The sequence below is a fragment of the Balaenoptera acutorostrata genome, chromosome 5 (genome assembly GCF_949987535.1).
Source record: "Balaenoptera acutorostrata chromosome 5, mBalAcu1.1, whole genome shotgun sequence".
In the NCBI taxonomy this organism is placed as follows: Eukaryota; Metazoa; Chordata; class Mammalia; order Artiodactyla; family Balaenopteridae; genus Balaenoptera; species Balaenoptera acutorostrata.
Window position 1 is genome coordinate 15383864 of NC_080068.1, and position 20777 is coordinate 15404640.

Consider the following 20777-nt stretch of genomic DNA (forward strand, 5'->3'; position numbering starts at 1 on the left):
TACTCTTATGTTAAACAGAACTTTCCTCTTCCAGTCTGGCACCAGAAACCAGAATGCAGGTTAGTCCTGATGCTATCGTGGTTCAGATAATATCATGATTTGTTATGGGGCAAATAGAGTTTTGTGGGGACCCTGACATGTCTTTGAGGAAAAATGTGCCCAAATTTCACAGACTCATCAATAAATGCCTGGAGCACCACCTGCTCCTGAGTGGGAGTTGCATAAAGTACATTTATACACAATTGAATTTCTTATACGTTCAAAGGATTGTATTTAATGTTTAACATAAAATCATTTAATAGGAATAATTTAAGAAAAGGGAGGAGTTGAAAGAAAATGGTAGGCTAAGAATTAGACAATAGAAATAGATGTGAAAAAATTGGAAAACTGCATCAGAGTGGAATTGTATTAAATTATTTGAATCACACACTTGATGGTGACTAGAGAGAGTTTATCAATATATTTGGAAGATGGAAAAATTTTACAAAAGGAGGAAATTAATTCTGGAGGATAGGCTGCTGAAAGACATTGGGAGGAAAAAAAAATTGGAAGTTATTACATGTCTCCCTGGGAGATACAGTTGGCAAAATATCTGATTTTAAAAAGTTAACTATTCTCCCCAAGTTTTCTGAAAGACTGTGGACTAGCTTGATTTATATTTACCTCCGCAGAAAATATTTCAACGCTTAAAGATTTAGCAAGGAAACCACAAAGACAGTACATACTTTTTCAAAATAAACACGCTAATTGTAAAATTTCATCAAATACAAATGGGAGGTGTTTTTTTTTTTTTTTTTGACAATTTCAAAATATTTGAAGAAAGGAAATATTTCTTTTCCCTAGCAGGCCCACCTGTGTTTCAGGGTTCCTGCACTCCTCGTGCAGAACTGCAGGCATAATTTGGCATGTATTTTTTACGAGGTGCGTTAACGTCTTATCAACTTCTCACAAGTGTCAGGGGCCCTGAAGAGTTTCCGTCTCCTGCGCTAGATCATCTTTGGGAGCCCCTTCCGGCTCTCGAGGTACAGTAATCCCACGAATTTTTGTTCCTCAAACCTAGTTTTTTTGGAAACCCCTTCTTAACGCATGACCGAGAAAGCATCTGTGATTGAAATCGAGGTGAGGCTCTGAGAGGCAGACTGAGCTGGGAGGGTCCCCCTCGATGCAGGGGACGCCGGGCAGCGGAAGGGTGGGCGGCCCCGGGCTCCCCAGGTCCGCTCACCCTTCCAAACACGGGCGGCGGCTCTGGGGCAGCTCCAAGCGCGTCGAGAAGTGTAATCCCTCCGCTAAGTACTTGGCTCTCAGGCTCCAATCACTAGTGGGAGCTGGAGAGGGCAAGTGAAAAAAAAAAAAAATTCCAGAGGCAGCCGAGGAGCGAGAAGAAAAAAAAAGTCCGGCGGCGGCGGCGGCCGAGCAGCCACGGCGGCCAGAAGTTGACGGCGGGGCCGAACGCGGGCGCGGGCCTGCGGGGCGCCGGCAGCGGGCGCGGGCGGGGCACCCGGGACCGCGGCGCCGAGGACACCGGCGCCGGGGCGCAGAGGCGGGTAAGGCGCGCGGGAGGGCGCGCGGGCGCCGTCCTGGCGTGCGGGGGGCGGCCGAGCCGGCGGGAGCGGGAAGGCGGGAGGGCGGCGCGGGCCGGGCGGCAGCCGGGCGCGGGGCCCGGCGGGCGTGCTGGTGGGAGGAGAGCGAGCCGCACGGCCGTGGGGCGGCGGCTGCCCGGGCTTTGTGCGCTGGCGGATCTGCCGGGACCCCCGGACCTCGTGCCCGCGCCGGCAGAGAAGCGGGGGGCAGAGGCGGCCGCGGGCGGGACACGTGCTCCGGAGTTGGGGAAGGAGGGACGCGCCGAGGCGGGGAGTCGCGACCTGGGAGCAGGCGGAGGGCAGCCCCGGAGTCGGGGGGGGGGGACTTCGCGGGCCGAGGCAGGACCCGCTGGGCCCCCAGCTCCGTGCGGAGCCACCTGCCCCGGACGCCTCCCGAGACCCAGCCTCGCGGCGGGGAAGGTGCGCAGCGGGCTGGTCCCGGCGCCTCGGACCCGGCTCGACTCTGCCGCTGGTGCTTCTGTTCTTCAGTCTGTTGTTCTGTGTCTGTCTCACGTTCACGGTGTTTCTCTGCCTTCTTCCTCCCATCCTCCCTTTATTTCTGTCTCTCTCCCTCCCCCCTCCCCCCGTTTCTCTCTCTTCCCACCTCCTTTTCTGTCTCTTGTCTCAATGTGTCCCCCCCTTCCCGGTCTCCTTATCTTCCACCCCGAGAGCACACACTTTCGGTGTCTCTCTCATTTAGAGGCTGACTTTCTGCTCCTTGTCTCACTGTCTCTCGCTCTCTGCACCCATCAATCTACTCGTCCCCGTTTCTGGCAGGGCTCCGTATTTCTGTCGGTTCCTTGCGGTGTTAGGATTTTCGACTTGAGAGAAGATCCTGTGGAAGTTGTTCAGTGCGGTGCCTTGTTCCTTTTGAGCTGCACCACTGCAGCTGGATCCTGGGTCCTTCGTGTTCTCCATTCTCCACAGACATGGGAACACTGGTTTCCTTGAGTTATTAGGAATTGCTCTTTTCTTAGTCACCTTTCCACCAAGGTGAGGTCAGTGACTGAGCCAGCCACAAAAGTGCCAGTGAAAGAAAGCAGAAGAGAGCTGCTTGCTGCCCCTGACATATAAAGTGAATGTACCAAACATATTTGCAGTGAAGCAGATACACCTGAGAAAAGATTCCTGGATTCTGGAAAGAAACAGAAAAGGCTCCACCAGTAGTGAGACGAGTTAACTGAAAAGTATTTGAAAATAATTTGAAGGAGCACTTAAGGAAATTTCTTGCTATCCTAAACTGATGCCAAGTAATAACTGTTTTCTTACATACATATTTTAGGGATCCTAGTGACAGCTCTCCTAATTATTGTTTTGGGAAAATCGTGGGAAATGTCTTGTGTCAACTGGGACACTTGTCTTTAAGAAAATACGCAGTCTTTGTACTCTTATACCTCTTTACACTCTGGTGATCAAGAAGAATTATTTCTAACTGCAAAGAAAATAGGAAAGGATTTGTCAGTAATTTTAAAACACGGGACATTCCAGAGATCAATAATTTCTTTGGAAAACTTTCACTCTAAGGATGTTTTGAAGGATATTACATCTTAGTGAAATATGCAAGTGATTACACACTTAGATCACTGTACAATGCAAAAAAAAGGTTGTGTGCTGTAAGCAAATCATAGCAGCGATGGTTTTTTTTATGGGAAACATAGCTGGGAAATTAATTGCTCTGATTTTCACTGTTTTCTTCAGTCATGCATAACGTACCGTTGTTTTTAGCAAAATATGGCCTAGGGCTATAAAACTTGATACAGTGTGTTATTTGTCCAATCTGAATTACCATTTAGAAAAGCACCTTTTCCTTTTGGTCACAAGATATGAGTTGATATGATCTCATTACTCATGTGCTGGGGTCTGCTGATGCATTTTAATGGCACTGATTTGTGATTTTCAATCAAAATGTTAGTTTTTGGTGAGTTAAAATCTTGGTTTATGTCATGTTAGTGAATCATCACTCTTTATAGGGGCTTTGCCACCTTGTCTGCCAGGTGCTGCATAGCATTTAGCCTGGGCAGGGGTGTCTGAAATTCCCTGTTAGATTTTTGTCCCTGAGTGACGCGCTGCGTCTACTCATGGTATGTTCATATATGCCCTTCAGAATGTTCCAGTCGTTAAATAATCTTTATTAAAAGGCTATTGACTTAATTTTTTTCTTCATCAACGTTGAGAACTGTGTGAGATGGCCTGATAAATTATTTTTGTTACAGTAAATGCTAATTGTATTATTTAAAAGTATAAGGCAATCTAAAATGTGATTTTTTAGGGGTACATGTAGCACCCTTTACTTTTCCTCAGCGCTCAACTCATGTTTATCATTTAAATCTAAAGTCGATTGTCATCTACTCCAACCCAGCAAAGCCTTTCCTAATTTCCGTAAGCCACCTCATCTCTGCCTCTCCAGCTTCTGTGCACGCCTCCCTCAGTGTTCACCTCTCTGCCGTGTAATCACTTGCTTGGCTCTTCCTCTGGCTGTTTTCTCATTGAGGTGGGATAGTGTCCTTTTCTTATCTCATCTGCATTTCAGATGCCTGGCACGTTACATGCTATGTGACACTCAGCAAATCCTCGAAGGATGATTTGCTCTCTTCCAATTTGTTTCTAACTTGGGATTCTAACCCTTTGTAGATGCAGTAGCTCAAGGGAAATACTTTAGTATGGTATCATAGTGGCGCATAGACTGAGGGTTGAGAGAGTCGCAGAAAGCATCTCATCACACAATATGAACGATGAAGCAGATGAGGACCAAAGAATTTGAAAACCATGCTCAAAACTAGACAATGAAGCCACATAGGCTATACAGCTGAGACCTTATGTTGTATTCACCGTGCCACAGTCCTTTTTACTGGACTCATGTTTGCTTGCTTCCACTAGAAGTGGATGAATGTATTATTAGAAGGAAACAATTGTTTCAACTCCGAAAATCCCTTCTCAGGCCAGCCAGTAAAAGTCATGCATGAAATGTATCAATCTGCAATAACTCTTGTTATACATATGCATGGAGGTAATATTTGTCGTTGAGAACATTGCCTTCTAAGTGCTTTTATGTGTTAAGCGCTGTTCTGCTTGCTAACTGTCATCTTGGGCAGACTGATAGTTCTACCTGCGAAGAAGATTTAAGCTCTTTGGACTTCAGTGGTTTCCTCTGTAACTTTCAGTGTGTACGTTGAAGAGGGGTGGGGAGGGAAAAACGACGTTTGGACCAGGTTAAGAGCTCTTTCTGAAGTTTTTCTTCAGAGACTACCAGTTTAACTCCCAGAACAACTGTAGATTCATCTCTTTTACATGTCAGACTTCCCTGTGAGCTTTTGTTTGAAAAAGGGCTAACGTAGTTTAAAAAAAGCTTGAAGACCACTTCACTTGATGTTTTCCAATCTCCCTTCCAGGTCTTGAATTTCATAATCAAGATAATTTCTAGCTTTTAAATCTGGGTATCTGGAGGATAGTTGATAAAAGTGTTAAGGATGGAAGGAGAAATTGCTTTTGCCTGAGAGATACTAATTTCAGGTTTCCATGTGACAGATTTGATGTGATGACAGAAATTGAAGTAGAGGTGTTATAATATATAGAGGCAGGCCAGAATTCAGGGGGAGGGAGGGGCCAGGGCTAGAAACATAGATTTCAGAGTCACTCACACTTTAATAATTAAAATTAAGGAAAACTAAAACTTTTTAGGGGTAGAATCTGGAGAGAGAAGTGAAGATTTGGGAACAAGGACATTTTATGTTACTTCTGAGTAGTTTTAAAGCTCATCTGTAGTATTAAGATAAAAAAGGTAATGCATGATTCACATCAGGCAATAACCCGTTTTCATGAGTTTTAGAACATCTACTTACATGCCAGTTATCTTAATTACATTCATCTTTACTTAAATGTTTGAGTGCCTGCTCTCTGCTGGCGTTATTATATACTTTGGGACATTGCAGCCATGAGAGGCACAAGATCTTTGTTGCCACTGAACTCTCATTCTAGAGAGTGGAAACACAATGAACTATAAACAAGCACATGAGTAAGATCATTTCCAATAATGGAAATTGCCATTAGGAAACTAAGACAGGGTGGTATGACGGCAAATGACTGGGGTTACTTTATATGAGGTGGCCAAGGAAGGCCTCTCTAAGGATGTTGCTGAACAAGAAAGAGCCAGCCCAGCGAAGATCTGGGAGAACTTCTGGCACAGGGATCATTAAGGGTGTCTCTAAAGCAGCAGTAAGCTGGGCACACTGGCAGTTAGGGGAAATGGTAGAAATGAGGTCAGACAGATTGCCAGGCCCATGTTAAAAGGTATGCATTTTATTCAAAGTACATTTTATTGAACCACCCTGGAGGATTAAAAAAAATTTTTTTTATATTGTTTATTTTTTAAATTTAATTTTAGTTTTTGGCTGCGTTGGGTCTTCGTTGCTACGCACAGGCTTTTCTCTAGTTGTGGCGAGTGGGGGCTACTCTTCGTTGCGGTGCGCAGGCTTCTCATTGCAGTGGCTTCTCTTGTTGTGGAGCACGGGCTCTAGGCTCGCTGGCTTCAGTAGTTGTGGCTCACGGGCTTAGTTGCTCCGCGGCATGTGGGATCTTCCCAGACCAGGGCTCGAACCCGTGTCCCCTGCATTGGCAGGCGGATTCTCAAGCACTGCACCACTGGGGAAGTCCCCCTGGGGGATTTTAAACAGAAGTGAGCAAATGTGACTTAGCATGTCTGTCTGTAGTGTGAGCAAGAATGTCTGAAGATGATGTGGGAAGCTGTGAGAAGGATCTAGCGGAGTTTGGTGGTTTGGCCAAGGGTGGAACCCTCAGAGACTGATCAGACATTGCTCTTATCTCTGAGTAAGAGTCACTGGGCTGAGTCACGAGTCATGGTGTGTGGTCCCCGCTGCGCCCCCCTGCAGTTGATCTATATTGCAGCAGTCCACTGGTTCAGTGGTTGCTTTTACTTTTATTTTTTTCTTATTTTTTAACATCCTTATTGGAGTATAATTGCTTTACAATGTTGTGTTAGTTTCTGCTCTATAACAAAGTGAATCAGTTATACATATACATATATCCCCATATGTCCTCCCTCTTGCATCTCCCTCCCACCCTCCCTATCCCACCCCTCTAGGTGGTTGCAAAGCACTGAGCTGATCTCCCTGTGTTATGCAGCTGCTTCCCACTAGCTGTCTATTTTACATTTGGTAGTGTATATATGTCCATGCCACTCTCTCACTTCGTCCCAGCTTACCCTTCCCCCTCCCCATGTCCTCTAGTCCATTGTCTACGTCTGCGTCTTTATTCCTATCCTGCCCCTAGATTCTTCAGAACCATTTTTTTTTTTGGATTCCATATATATGTGTTAGCGTACGTATTTGTTTTTCTCTTTCTTACTTACTTCACTCTGTAGGACAGACTCTAGGTCCATCCACCTCTCTACAGATAACTCAATTTCGTTTCTCTTTATGGCTGAGTAATATTCCATTGTATACATGTGCCACATCTTCTTTATCCATTCATCTGTTGATGGACACTTAGGTTGCTTCCATGTCCTGGCTATTGTAAATAGAGCTGCAGTGAACATTGTGGTGCATGACTCTTTTTGAGCTTTTACTTATAAATTGCAGACCTTGACATCTTACAGTTCCCAGATGTCACCTCTTTACCTTCCTGCAAATATCTCCTGGGCTGCAAGCAAGCGTCTTGACTCGGAGGCTGCAGGGTGATTTGGGAAGTGCTGTGAGAAGGTTCTTTAGGGCTCAGAGTGACCTTTGAACTACCTGGGGGTGCTTGGGTCTTCCAGCTAACATCTCTGCACTTCATTGTACATAAAGTTTGTGTTCTGGTTACAGAGGAAAGGGAGCAAGTCAGAATTCCTCTAATTGTGTTTGAGTGTCATATTTTTCTACCCCTCAGCTTTGAAAACTTTGCATGCTTCTTCTTGAAAGACTTAACTGTAAAGTCCACAGTTCAGAACTGGATCTCACCCATCGCATCCCAGCCCTTTCCAAAGTAGCTGCTGTATAGTAAGCATTTAGTAAATATTTGTGGAACGCTGTTGGATACAGTCTGAGACCCATAGTTTTGATTCCGCTGACTTTATTTTTCCTTTCAACAAGTATATGGCTGCATGTGCCTTCCACTTTAGAAGATAATAAGTAGCAAGTTTGGAAATGATTTTTCTGCAGGTTGCATGTACTTATTGGCTAAAGGAAAAGAGATACAATGTAGTATATCTCTTTGTAACATTTCTTGCCTGGCTGTCTTGAGATAAACATTTTAGTCATTTTTATAGGAGTTACGTAGATATGGACTTAAACAAATACAGACACATCTGTCACTAGTTAATTTGTTGATTTACGAATCTGAAGTGATTCCAAGGAAGTCTGTAATGATGGTGCCTTTGTCTAAATTAATCTCTTGATAGAAATCAGTGAGTTTTATCTAACTAATAGAATTTACAGCCATCTATAAAAGGTACTAAATTATCATCAGTTTCTTTTCTGGAAGCAAGCTACTGTTCTGCTGTTGTCCAATAAACATTTAGCCCTAATAGTACACGTAATGGGGGATTATCCCCAAATCCTTCCTCTTATTAACAAGTGTAGTGCTCTACTCAAATGGACTTACAAACAGCTGACATTACCTTGCTTTTATGTATCTAGCAATTCTCTTTCATTGTTTCTTTAGATCCTTTTCAGTTAGTTAAGAGTCTCTTCTGTCATCTCTTCCTGTCTAACTTTATTTTGCTAAAACCTCATGCATTATACCCATTGGCTTCTATGTCAGATATCTTCTGTTTGCCTCTCCAGATCTGCCCTCAGCCCTTCTACTTTATGCTCTCTGCCCAGGACGATACCTGGCTGAACCACGCTGATTTCCAGATGGTTTAGGTCACTGCAGACCTCCAGCGGGAGATTAGAGGGAGGGTGGAGAGAGAGAGTATTGATTTCTTCAGTTTGCTCCTTCCGTGATCAGCTTGGACTGCCTGTGTCTCTGCACAGAAAGTCACTGCTCCTCTTCAGGTAACCTTCTCTATGTCAGTCTCTCCCTCAGGAGTCCAGTAATCTCTGGAGTTAGTTCCTCTGCTTTTACTACCCTGATTTACTGCACTACCCTTCAGGTTCTTTTACACTCCTACCTATACCCTATTAAATTGTTTGTTTGTAAACAAATCCTCTTCAGTTTATCAGAAGTTGTAACAGTTAAGGTCCCATTTTCTGTTGATTCAGCTTCTGAAAGCCACCTCCTTTTTGGAGCCTTCTTCGACTGATAAGAGCATTTGGCTCCCCTTAACTCTGTTGGACATCTGCTTTCCACCCCGAATTATATGCTTCTATCCATGCAGCAATGGCACAGAAAACTTACATCGTGTCATGTAAATACTTTTCTGTCAACCAGTTTATTGGCTTAAATTTTTTACTTGATAGTCTGTAAGCCTTCTACATATGTAATTTGGTTGTTTCACTCACTTTTTTATTCATTTATTAACACAGTGCATATTTGTAGAGTCACTGTTTAGGTCCATGCACTGTGCTAGGCATGGATACAAAAAGGCAGATGTTTGTCCTTACTTGGGTTGAGGATTGGGAAGGGGACAAGAAATAAAAAACTAAACATAATATTTACAAATCAAGTTTGTGATTTATTCAGTGACCACAGAGCGGTAAAACAATCTAACCAAATTTCTCTTGTTTAGTAATTCTAGAAATTTTTAGGCCTAACACCATTGCAACTTGATTCTGTCTCATCACATGTTAAGTGAGCAATTCGAGTTTTGAAGCAGTATGAGCTATCCGACTAATTCCCATACACAGTTTACATATAACAGTATGTTTTACTTGATTGCCTTGTTTTCATGATCTGTTCCACGGAACAGTGGTTTTTGGAATGTCAGGTTGTGTAGCCTAAGAAGGATCCCATGGATGGCACTGTAGCCTACTGCTGAACTGTGGAGACTCTGGAGTTTGACTGCTTTTTTATCACTGAATAGGTTGTGACCGAACCTTCTGTGTTTCAGCTTCATCATCTGTAAGCTGGGAATGACAGTAATAGTGATTACTTCATAGGTTTGTTTGAGGATTATAATGGTGAACATTTGTATAGTGTTTAGAGCAATGCCAGGTACATAGTAAACACCACAGAGTCATTCGATAAGTAAATAAATGATCAAAGAAATCTGGGAATTGCTGATATTTTTAAACTGAAGCCTTTTCTGAGCTTTAATTATGCTAATGTGCATTGTGACCATCCCCAAAAGGGGTATTTGACCTTGGGGCTTATATTGATATTTTTCCTTCCATATATCATTGGACTAATGTTCCTCAGAACACACTTTTGGAAAAATTGATACAAATAACTGGCTAAACATTTCACCAGTTTATTGTCTCCAGCGAGAGAGGACTTGTTCCTCTACCTGTCACACCTATTATAGAGTGGGAACCCAGTTCCTGTCCCCCTGTCCTTCCCCTTTTTTCTTTTTAAAGGTAAAATGAATGTTTTTCTTCATTACCCAGGGAAAGACTTCCTGCCTGTATAGATGTAAGTATACTCAGGGTCTCTGGGGCTCACTGAGCCAGGTCTTTTGAAAAACTACTTACTGTTATATTTTTCTAATAAAGAATACATATTCCTTGAAGTGAACTTGGGAAATACAGAGAACTGTAGCAATTAAAATCACTCTCTTCTACCACACAGAAATAACTTATTAACATTTTGGGTTTTTTTTTTTTCTGTACAAAATTGGGACCATAATATAATATGGTTTTGTGTCCTGCCTTTCTTTTTCATTTGACTTTATTTATATAATATTCTCAATCCCAGACATGTAGTGACTTCTGGCCTTCAGATAATTGGTAATCTACATTTCAAAAGAGCTTTCCTTCCTTACTTACCCAATTCTGTGGCCAGAGACAATATGAAGATAAAATGGTGTATCTAGAACGAGTTTCTCATTTTAAGTATTCTTGGAAATTGGAACCACCTGGTAAGCAGTTGGCTATTCTGTTTAAGAGACCTGAAGTAGGTGACCTCAGGTTGCTTCATTTATGAGTCATTCCAGTGTTCTAGCCAGCAGCCAGATGGACCCACAGGAATCCGTGACCAGGCCGCTTTGAAGGCATTACTTACTCATCCTGAGTGACTGTGAGTGAACTTATGTAATGTTGAGATTAACTAGGAAAAGTTATCCAGGGAAACCTGAATTATTCCAGAAGAAATTTAACTATTATTTAATTTTTAAATGATAAATTTGTTTCCTCCATTGCATGTTGGAGGTGTAGGATTCGAATAATATGCTAGTATGGAGGACAAAAATTCTCTGAGTATTTTATCATGTCCTGTAACTTTATAATTTTGAGTGAGAAACAATGTTGCATTTATGTCAGTACATAATGTAAAGACTTTAAAAATACTAATTGTTGTAGGTTTTACTCTGTGTACCTTACAAATGATGGATGCTGTTGTAATTAAAATTTATCTGCTCCATAAGTCTTTTTCCGTTCAATATACTGCAACAGTTTTGAATCTTTCTCTCAGGATTAAATCAATTATTCTTTAAAACACTTATCTTTAACATCTGTAGCAAATGAAAATATTTAAATTCTTTCTGAAGAAGAAAACCATGCTATACTGTTTAATTGAATTAAATTAGCTTTTCATGGAAATTTACCTAGGAGCTGTTTCTGGAACCAATTTGGAAAATGATCTTTGTATTCTGTGGCATTTATGTTTGATTATGTTTTTCTTAGTAATTCTCAATGGACCTGATTCACTCCTTGCTTCAGTCATCAAACGCTTGCAATTTATGTAGGCAAATTAGGCATTTCCTACTCCATAATTATGCATATTTATGGAATAATGTATGCTTCCTCGTTAACTAAAGAGGGTGTAAGAAATTCTTAATTCTATAACTTAAAATTATCTAAATTTTATCATTTTTAGCATTCTGTAGAGTATGTTAAGACTGAGATAAATGTCATATGTGTAAGTTAACTTCTTCCCAAAAATGTTTTGTACAGTTTGTTTTGACACCTTTTACTAATAAAAGCAGGTACTGTTGTTTCTAAAAATAGCAGAGAATCCAAAACTTCTTGTAAATATATTGCCTTGAAACAATCTGTGCTTCAGGCACGTCAAAGATTTTGTGCATACGTTTTCTATACTACTTTTTTCTACATTCTCTCTTACATTGTTATTTCGCAGAGCCACGAAGAATTTGAAAATTGCTCAGAAAAACTCAATTTTCAAGTTTTTTAGCTGTGAAATTTTTCCTTTGTGATCCACAGCGTGGGGATATATATTATATGCTTGGACCAGGACCGTGACTTGATGCCTTTATTTCTTGAATGCTTCCTACTTAGCAGGTTAAAGATACTGAAAACATATTTAGCTTAATGAAAAAAAAACACCTTTGCCTGTATCTGCCACAGTCTGAATCATTGGAGTTGCAGCTCTTTTTCTCCTCAGGCCTGTGAATATATGAATGCTCATTTGTATTCTCTTTTACTCTCCACCTTCCCACTCTCCATCCACCCCTTACTTTTTCTCACTTTTGCACTTGATTTGAAAACACTGTTTCCTCTGACTACTTTTCCTGAGCTAGAGGGGGTTAAAATAGGCTTATTTCTATGATCCTGAACCTCTAGGATATTTTTAAGATCTTTCCTAGCTTTACCATCCTCTGACTGATTGGAGTTTTGATTAAGCGTAACTGGAATTATGACTTGCTATTCTGTAGACATAATCTTAACATACTTTAATAATATTATAGAATGATAATAATAGCAAAAATGCATTTCTGTTTTATGAAATTACTTAATTATATAATTTCAGAAATACTATTTTTATGAAATGTCCATGTTGTAAACATTGAAAGAAATGGGTTCTCGTGGCTAAAAAAGTTAAAAATGGCACATATTATATAAAACATATTGTTAGATATTATTTGGATCTAGACAGTTTTCATTCCTTTATGCATTTCTTTGATATGTAATGCAATTATAGATGTTTGTTTAGGTTTTTACCAAGTACTCTCTAGCTCCTATTTTATTTGAAATTTTATGCATTTATAATTGTGGTTTGAAAGCTGTTGGTGTACATTCTTAAACATTTTTCTTATAACTTGCTAGCATGCCGCCTGGCTTACCATGAGACTGTACATTCCTTTTTTGGCTCATCTCTCCTAAACCTGGAAGGTATAATGCAGTTTAACAATAATATTTTATATCTTTAGTTTGTGAATAATGTCTTTCTTACACATGGAATTACTAAATATTTAGGCACTATGAATAAACTTGATGCCATATGCGTCAAAGAGATAGGTTGAGTCTTGCTCTAAGGGGAAAGATGTTTAAAATCATAGATGATACACTATCAAAAAATAAATGCAGAGCATAAACAGGTGGAATACGGGGAGGACAAAATGAAAAGTCGATGAGCACGTTTATGAAGTGCCAGGTTGAGTCAGTCTGTTATTCTGTCTTTAGGTGATGCCATCAGGGAATACGTTAGGGAAGGCATGACTGGTGTTCCGTGATTCCACTTTTAAGGTTTAGTATTACACCCTTCAAATATCTTAGTTTTCCTCAATATAAACCAGTGCTCTCTTTTTTGGAACTGATGAGAATTTTTCAGTTTGTTTAACTTCTCAGCTTTATATTTGTGTATTCTATTTGAAGTTACAACAGCATTTGCTTAGTTCTCTATGTCTTTTTTTTTTTTAATAAATTTATTTATTTATTTATTTATTTATTTATTATTTTTTTGGCTGTGTTGGGTCTTCGTTTCTGTGCGAGGGCTTTCTCTAGTTGCGGCGAGTGGGGGCCACTCTTCATCGCGGTGCGCGGGCCTCTCACTATCGCGGCCTCTCTTGTTGCGGAGCACAGGCTCCAGACGCGCAGGCTCAGTAGTTGTGGCTCACGGGCCCAGTTGCTCCGCGGCATGTGGGATCTTCCCAGACCAGGGCTCGAACCCGTGTCCCCTGCATTGGCAGGCAGACTCTCAACCACTGCGCCACCAGGGAAGCTCCTGAACTGTGGTTTTAAATAGGAGGGAGAAACATGTTTTTTGTTCTTGAGTGATACCAGTGCCATTGTTACCTTTGTTGGCTATGGGAACAATTAACACAGTGACTTCTATGCTCATTTTTATGGTAACTAAGGCCCATTTACCCTAAGAAGTTCAGTCTCTGTATACTTCCTCCCCTACATGTATAACCCTATAGTTTTCCACTTTCAGTCTTATTTGATGTTTTCCTCCTAGTAACTCATAAAGTTTTGGAAATCTTGTAGGTTTTCCCACTGACTTGGCATCTCACATACTGGAAAAACAGTATCTTTCGCAGACCTGGAAAATTTAATCTACATTTCCTCTTCTACATCATTTATAAATAAGACCACTTCTAGCACCTTCCCTATTTATAGTTTTCTTGCCAAAATAATGCTTTTTTTTTTTTAATTGTAGTCATTGTTTCTCCAGTTAAAAGTTCATCTAATCCTATAACGACTCAGTTCTTTTTAATAACTTTCGTGGTAGTACCTTGTCAAGGCCTTTTTTAAAAAAAAATAGGGTGGACTATATTTACTTTCTCCCTTGAGGCTCCACACAGCTTTTGCTGTGCCAAGACATGATTACCCCTGAACAAAGTCAAAGCTAGCCCCCCACCCCCTTACCATTGTTTGCTAAACTCTTCTGTGAGCTTATGCGTTAGCATATATAGACCTCACAAATTTGCCAAATTGCCAAGAAATAATTATAACATTGAATTGGAGAAATTTGAAAGGCTGTGGATGAAAGATGAAATTTAGCATTAATGTTGATGGTTGAAATGCAATTATATATAAGCAAGCAAAAAGGAGTTTACCGTGTTTGAGACTTTACTATGTTCCAGCCAATGAGCTAAATAAGCCCATCATGGTTAAGATGGTGATTGTCATCCCCATTTGACAGATGAAGGAACTAAAGACATAGTGAGGTTCAGCAGTTGTTAGTCCAGGATTCTAAGATAGGTGTCTGATTCCAATAGGTGCTTAAATGATGGAGGGCTGTTAGAGCCAGACATTGTGTTAGTTATTGATGATACAAAGATGAGCAGAACTAAGCCCATATGGTCCAAGAGCTTCTAAAGTCCCTTGAAGGAAGGAAGAGACCTGTGCACAACTGTAAGAGAGGTAATTGCAATGTGGAAGGTGTTGTGAGCTAAGTTAAAACTTAAGTAAAAAGTTACCACATTTTTACTTAGACTGACTTCCATTTGATCCACATTTTTTTATGTGTGCATTTTTTTGTGAGGGCAGGGGAGATGGCAGGGGAGAGGGACATGAAGGGCATTAACATGGGTTAAATGTAGTGACATGTTTTAGTAGATTTTGGAAATCAAATAGCTCAGGCAGTTTGCTATCTAGAATATAGAGATGCAAATGATGAAAAATCATTTAAAATTGATCAATTTATCTGAAATGACATTAATAAACTTAAAAAATTATTTTGAAGGAAACACCATAACATATACCTAATAGTAAACATTGGATTTGGGGGCTTGGCAAAAGTTCAGTTATTGGGATGGACCAGAAGGTATCTACTAAAAATACAGTAAAAAACTCTGGGTCATCGTCTGTAATAGAGATATCACCTATATTTTTTCTCTATTCTTATTAGTCAGAATGTGTTAGAGTGAAAATGAAATTACTATAGTGGTTTTCAAGGAATCATAAAACCTCTTCTTTATTTTAAGCATAACACCTTTATTTTTTGCAGGTTTAAATGAAATGGGGTCTGTTGGCTGTGGCCATGGAGCTTAGCTGAGGCAGAGTTGTTAAATTAAAGAAATCTTTAGTTTCCAAAATAACCACATGAAACGTGTATTTGACATGGAGAAAAAAATGCTATGGGGAAATCAAAGTTTAAAATGGACTTAGGCATTAAAAGTGAAATGGTAAATTAAAAAACTTGATATTACAAATATTATATATATGTTAAATCAGCACATTTTTGCTAGTCCAGTAATCACCATTTGATTTTCCAAAGGCATACATATATCACAAAACCATTAAGTTATGGTACAATTTGTAACGAACAGAAAGCTTCCTTAGTGACTCTTTATATTCCAAAATACAATTTTTCCATTATGGAAAATTATATTTATGTTGAACATAAATAATCAGATATTTGCTTCACTAATGATCCAGATTATTGTAAAATCATGTTACTGGATTTAACAATGCGACCTCTGTTCTGTGACCTTGTGTATTCTGGAGGCTTGTTACGCATGTCAAGGGTATTTCCTTTTATTTGTTTTAATTTTACCTGCCACTTAAATCATTGAATGACCCTTCATAATTTTATTATGAAACCATATAATAAGGAAGGGCTAGTTGATTATTTTTTACTTTAACTTTAGTAATCTCATATAGTTCAGTTCTTCTTTGTGTTCTCATTCCTCAGGTCAAATAATTCTTGTTTTGCAATTTCTCATCACAGTAATGGATGAGATAGAGTAATAATGTTTCAGTACATTTATTATTATTTTAGCATTTTACATCTGTTCTCTCTTTCAAGGGGGGAGAGGCAAGTAGTATGTTGAAAACAGCACATGACTGGGAGATAGGTAAGGCCATAATTAGTTTTGGAAACTGAGACTGATCACTTAAATAAAAGACTGACCGATTTTCTAAGGTCTTTCTGGCTTGAAATGCTATCATTCTGTAACCCAAATGGGCAAATCTTATCATGGTTAATAATTACAGTATGGCATTAGTTTCTTTAGAGCAAGGCACCGTAACTGATTTGTCTTTGTTTTTTTCCTTCAGGTGGTTTTTGGAATTTCTGAGACAAAACAGTGTTCACAAATTAAGTCCTTTCCAAACCTAATCACCTTGAATGTTTTATAATTCTTCACATGAGCGACTTATAGTTACAAATCATATAATTATTACTGTGTACCGTTCTATATGCTTTTATAAATAAACCTTTTACTTGGGGGTTGTAAATAATTTTGGTTAGTAGGAAGTAACTCTGCAGTCAATACTGTTGTACTACTTTCTTTGAATTATTTTCTAAGAACTTTAAGGCAGTTGTTGAAAATGGTTTTGTTCAGAAACCAGATTCAGTTTACAGTTTGACTGTATTAGATTATAGTGGCTAATTTTACTAAAGGTAAAATATGCAGAGCATGCCATCAATATGATAAATTTGCTTTGGTGATTATAACTTTTCACTAATTAATAAGAGATTATTTCTGTGTGCCTTATTGGTTACCTTTGTTTCTGTGATGCCCCATACTAAGTATTCTCTTTTAAAGCCATTTTTAATATAAAAGCAAGGACTGAACTAGGTTTAGATGTGCAGATAACCTGGTTCTTTCTATGAGAAGTTAATGCCCATTCTATTCTCTTTCTAAAATATTCTTTTTTCATATTGTTCCAGGATTGGTTTAATGTTCAGATTCCTTTAAATGTCTAGGCAACTTGATATATTCTTATTTTCAAGTTGATTAGTTACTTTTAAGAACTGTATTTTCTTTTCTTTTTTTTTAAAGCCTGGTAGGATTTTTTTTTTTCTTTTTATTTAATTATTTTTGGCTGCGTTGGGTCTTTTGCTGCACGCGGGCTTTCTCTAAGTTGCGGCGAGCAGAGGCTACTCTTTGTTGCGGTGCACAGGCTTCTCATTGTGGTGGCTTCTCTTGTTGCGGAGCACGGGTTCTAGGCACGCGGGCTCAGTAGTTGTGGCTCGTGGGCTCTAGAGCGCAGGCTCAGTAGTTGTGGTGCACGGGCTTAGTTGCTCTGTGGCATGTGGGATCTTCCTGGACCAGGGCTCGAACCTGTGTCACCTGCCTTGGCAGGCGGATTCTTAACCACTGCGCCACCAGGGAAGTCCCAAGAACTATATTTTCATACAACAGTCAACTCCATTATTTTTATATGTGTGAAGATTTAAGTGGTAATTTTAGATAATCCGTAACAAATTTTTAATCCTAATGTGCTTCTGTGCAACTTTCCCTATAGTATGTCAGTATGTGTTGCAAGAATCTATACTAAGAGGAAAATTAATGCTTACCAACCTAAGTAAAATAAAATTGAGAAAACAAAGCCCCTAAAAATTCATCCTAGAGCATTTACTGTTGACATAAAGCAGGAAGCCTCCACTGAAAACTATAGAGTTGTTTGTTTTACATGAATTGTTTGCTCTTATGAGATAAGGGAAACAAGATAAGGAAAAAGTTGACATTCTTAAGTAATGCTGAAAATGTTTTGTCCATAGTGAATGGATTAGAGTTCATGATACTAAAACTCTTGAATCAAAAATGAGAAAGTGTGAAACAAGTAAGGCAAATCCCCTTCATATGGACTCGTCATCTTGGAAGTTGGAAAATGAAAACAATAATCTGATTACCTTTATGCCCAACATTTATCACTTTACATATGAATTTCTCACACTGATACTATTCTTGCGCTTTTTCCTTCTTTGGAAAATTGATTCATTTTCAGAAGAGGTTCTGTTAATCCCATTTTACTGGATTCATTTTCTTCCTTTACTCTGTTTGTACCTTCTTCCATTCTAAATGCTCTGCACTGTATCCATTTATAATTACTAGTTTCCTGAATTGTTAGTGTAATTAGTATCCTCACCAAAAACTGTCTTCTGTTTCTTTGTTTTCCTCATATTTCACAATATGGAATATACCAATAAAAGATGCTTGGTCAGTGTTGATCAACTGATTGCCTTCCCTACTTCGTATGGATATAATCTTTATTTCCTTGTAATTATGGAAATTTTCCCTTCGAGAATATGTGAGGAGCCTTAGGGTTTTTAAAAAATGTACCATTTGTTGTGTTTGCTGTATAAATACATTCTAGGACATGAAATGGGGAAAAATTCTCTTCTGTATTTTGACTAAAGCCAACATAGATGTTCTGCACTGGACTGTGCAGTCTGATACCTGCATTTGTATCCTGGCTCTTCCGTTCATTGCCCTCATCTGTGAAATGGAGAGAGGAGGAGTACCATTTGGTAAGGATGCTGTGGGAGTTAAATGAAGTACCTAGAACTCTGCCTGGCATACAGTCATTGTTCAATGAATGTTCACTCTTGTCCTTTATTTTAGATGTCTTTAAGTGGCGTTGACACTCAGCCTACTTTGAGGTACCTATATGATATTGTTCTACTAAAACGGATTGAAGAAAATTTACAAAGCTGTTCGATCAATTTTCATGAGAAATAATTTTCTTACAAAATGCTTCCAATGCAAAATGTTTTAGGTCACACATATTCATATTAAAATATAAGTGCCTCGTTAGAAACAAGAAGCTCTTATAAACAAAGTATTTCTTTCCCTTTTTATTCATTTTGGGATACTTCCATCTTTATTTCGAATGCTTGCTTCTAAAAAAAGGTACATATAATGAAATCAGAGGATAAATTGAATGTTTTTATTAATTTGACATTTTTGCTTGATGAATTATGAAAAGTCTGGTTAAGTTTAGCATTAGTGGAGCTTGAAGAGATGTTAGTGTTAAGCGAGCATTTAGTTGCATGACATGATCAGTTTACACTATTGCAGAACCTTAATTAAAGCTTTATTAAACTGTGTAAACCATGATCCAGTTTGGATTTGAAAGTAGATAGACATCTGTTTCAAATATTATTACTACAGTTAGAAATTAATAGCTTTTTTTTCTGAAAGTCTCAAAGTTGCCCTTTTGAAACTTTTATTTCTGTCTCCTATTCTCCTATGTATTAAAATAGTTTTTTGAGATGTTAAGGCTATTTTAAAAATCACATTCATAACCTATATAATATCTGTACAAAAGAAAAGCAAGGAAGTGTTTGGAAGTACTTTATCGAAGAACAAAAAAACAAGACTCCTCTTTGTTTTATGTTGAAAGCAAATTTGTATAGCGATGCATTAGAGGCATTTAAGCCAGCTTTTTTGATTGGGGACCTTTGTGCCCTCCTCCCTCCATCTTTCTCTTTTTTCTTTTTGAAGTGAAGGCTAATTCTAGATAAATTTGGTGTCATTTTACTCCCTTAGCAATAAGCAAAAGTGCCCTAATTTTTTTCTTTGCCTCAATGACATTAGAAAAATTCTTCAGCAAATGTACTTCTTTAGTTGGCTGTATATATGTTTTATTCTTAATTCTGAAAAGGAGTCTTTGTCGTATTGCATTCAGAATATTTAATGCTCTCTAGAGAAGAAAACATCAGAATTTAAATTTTCTATTAAACCATGCTCACTAAACTGGTAGAAAAAAAAGCTTGTGATATCCCAAAGTTCAGAATTCATTCTAATTCAAACTAATTATTAAATGAACATACTTTTGATGGAAACTTTTTAAAACATAGGAAGAGGTCAAAAGGAAAATTGCACTACTTGGAGTCTGTTATTTGTTATTTTGATATATTTCCTTCCCTCTTTCTTATGTGTTCTTAGATTTTAAAAAACTGTGAAGTTGTCATCTTAATTTTATATTTTATTTTTCTTTGAAATTACATTATGAATATTTTCTCATCATTAAATATGCTTCAAAATATTTTAAGTAATGACTGGAAAATATTCATTTTTAATATTTTATATTGTTTTTCATTATAAATAATACTGCAGTGAACATCTTTATGAATAGATATTTGAATATTTTTATGAAGGCTTTTATATATAACACCAAATTGCTTTCCAGTGAAGTCATTATAATTTATAATCCTACCAGCAGGATATCTTTTTAATTTTACTCATATTTTTGGGTATGTTAGTAAATATTTCAGTTATATCCATTAAATTTCCATAAGGTTCAGAAAAAGACAAAACAAAATGTGAAAGACCCAAACAATAAAGTAGTTTTGAATAAACGGGAACGTGCTTCATGTTATTTTTGTTTAGAAAAAAAAAAGACAGGAGTTTTTACTACTTAGAAGTACTGACCATTACTCTTGATATATGATTTCATAAAATGTGTAAAATAAATACAAATTAACTCCAATCATTTTTTTTGTTTTGTTATTTTGGTTCTTTGTAACAACAGGAATGATTTAAGGAAAAAGCAATTAATTTACACAACCCTTGAAGTCAAAGGCAGAAATGGCCTTAAGAAAAAGATCTCATTCAAGTGATTTGATATGTAAAATAAAATTTAAGACGGTTTTGTGCTTTGTGAAAATGCCCTTGTATTGTAGCAGAGCTGCAGAAACTAAGTTGTCTGATTCCTGTTCTTTTTTTAAAATGTAAGTTTTAAAATGAAA

The 20777-nt window shown here is 38.4% G+C and overlaps 1 protein-coding gene across 1 annotated transcript in view; it reads left to right on the forward strand.

Annotated features, from left to right (window-relative positions):
- Positions 1-1451: 1451 nt before the first annotated feature.
- BMPR1B (bone morphogenetic protein receptor type 1B) overlaps positions 1452-20777 on the forward strand; it is a 439992-nt gene continuing 420666 nt past the window's right edge. Inside the window, exon 1 of the mRNA XM_057547292.1 lies at positions 1452-1544. The gene's annotated coding sequence lies outside the window, so the exon portion shown is untranslated. The remainder of the gene's footprint in view (positions 1545-20777) is intronic.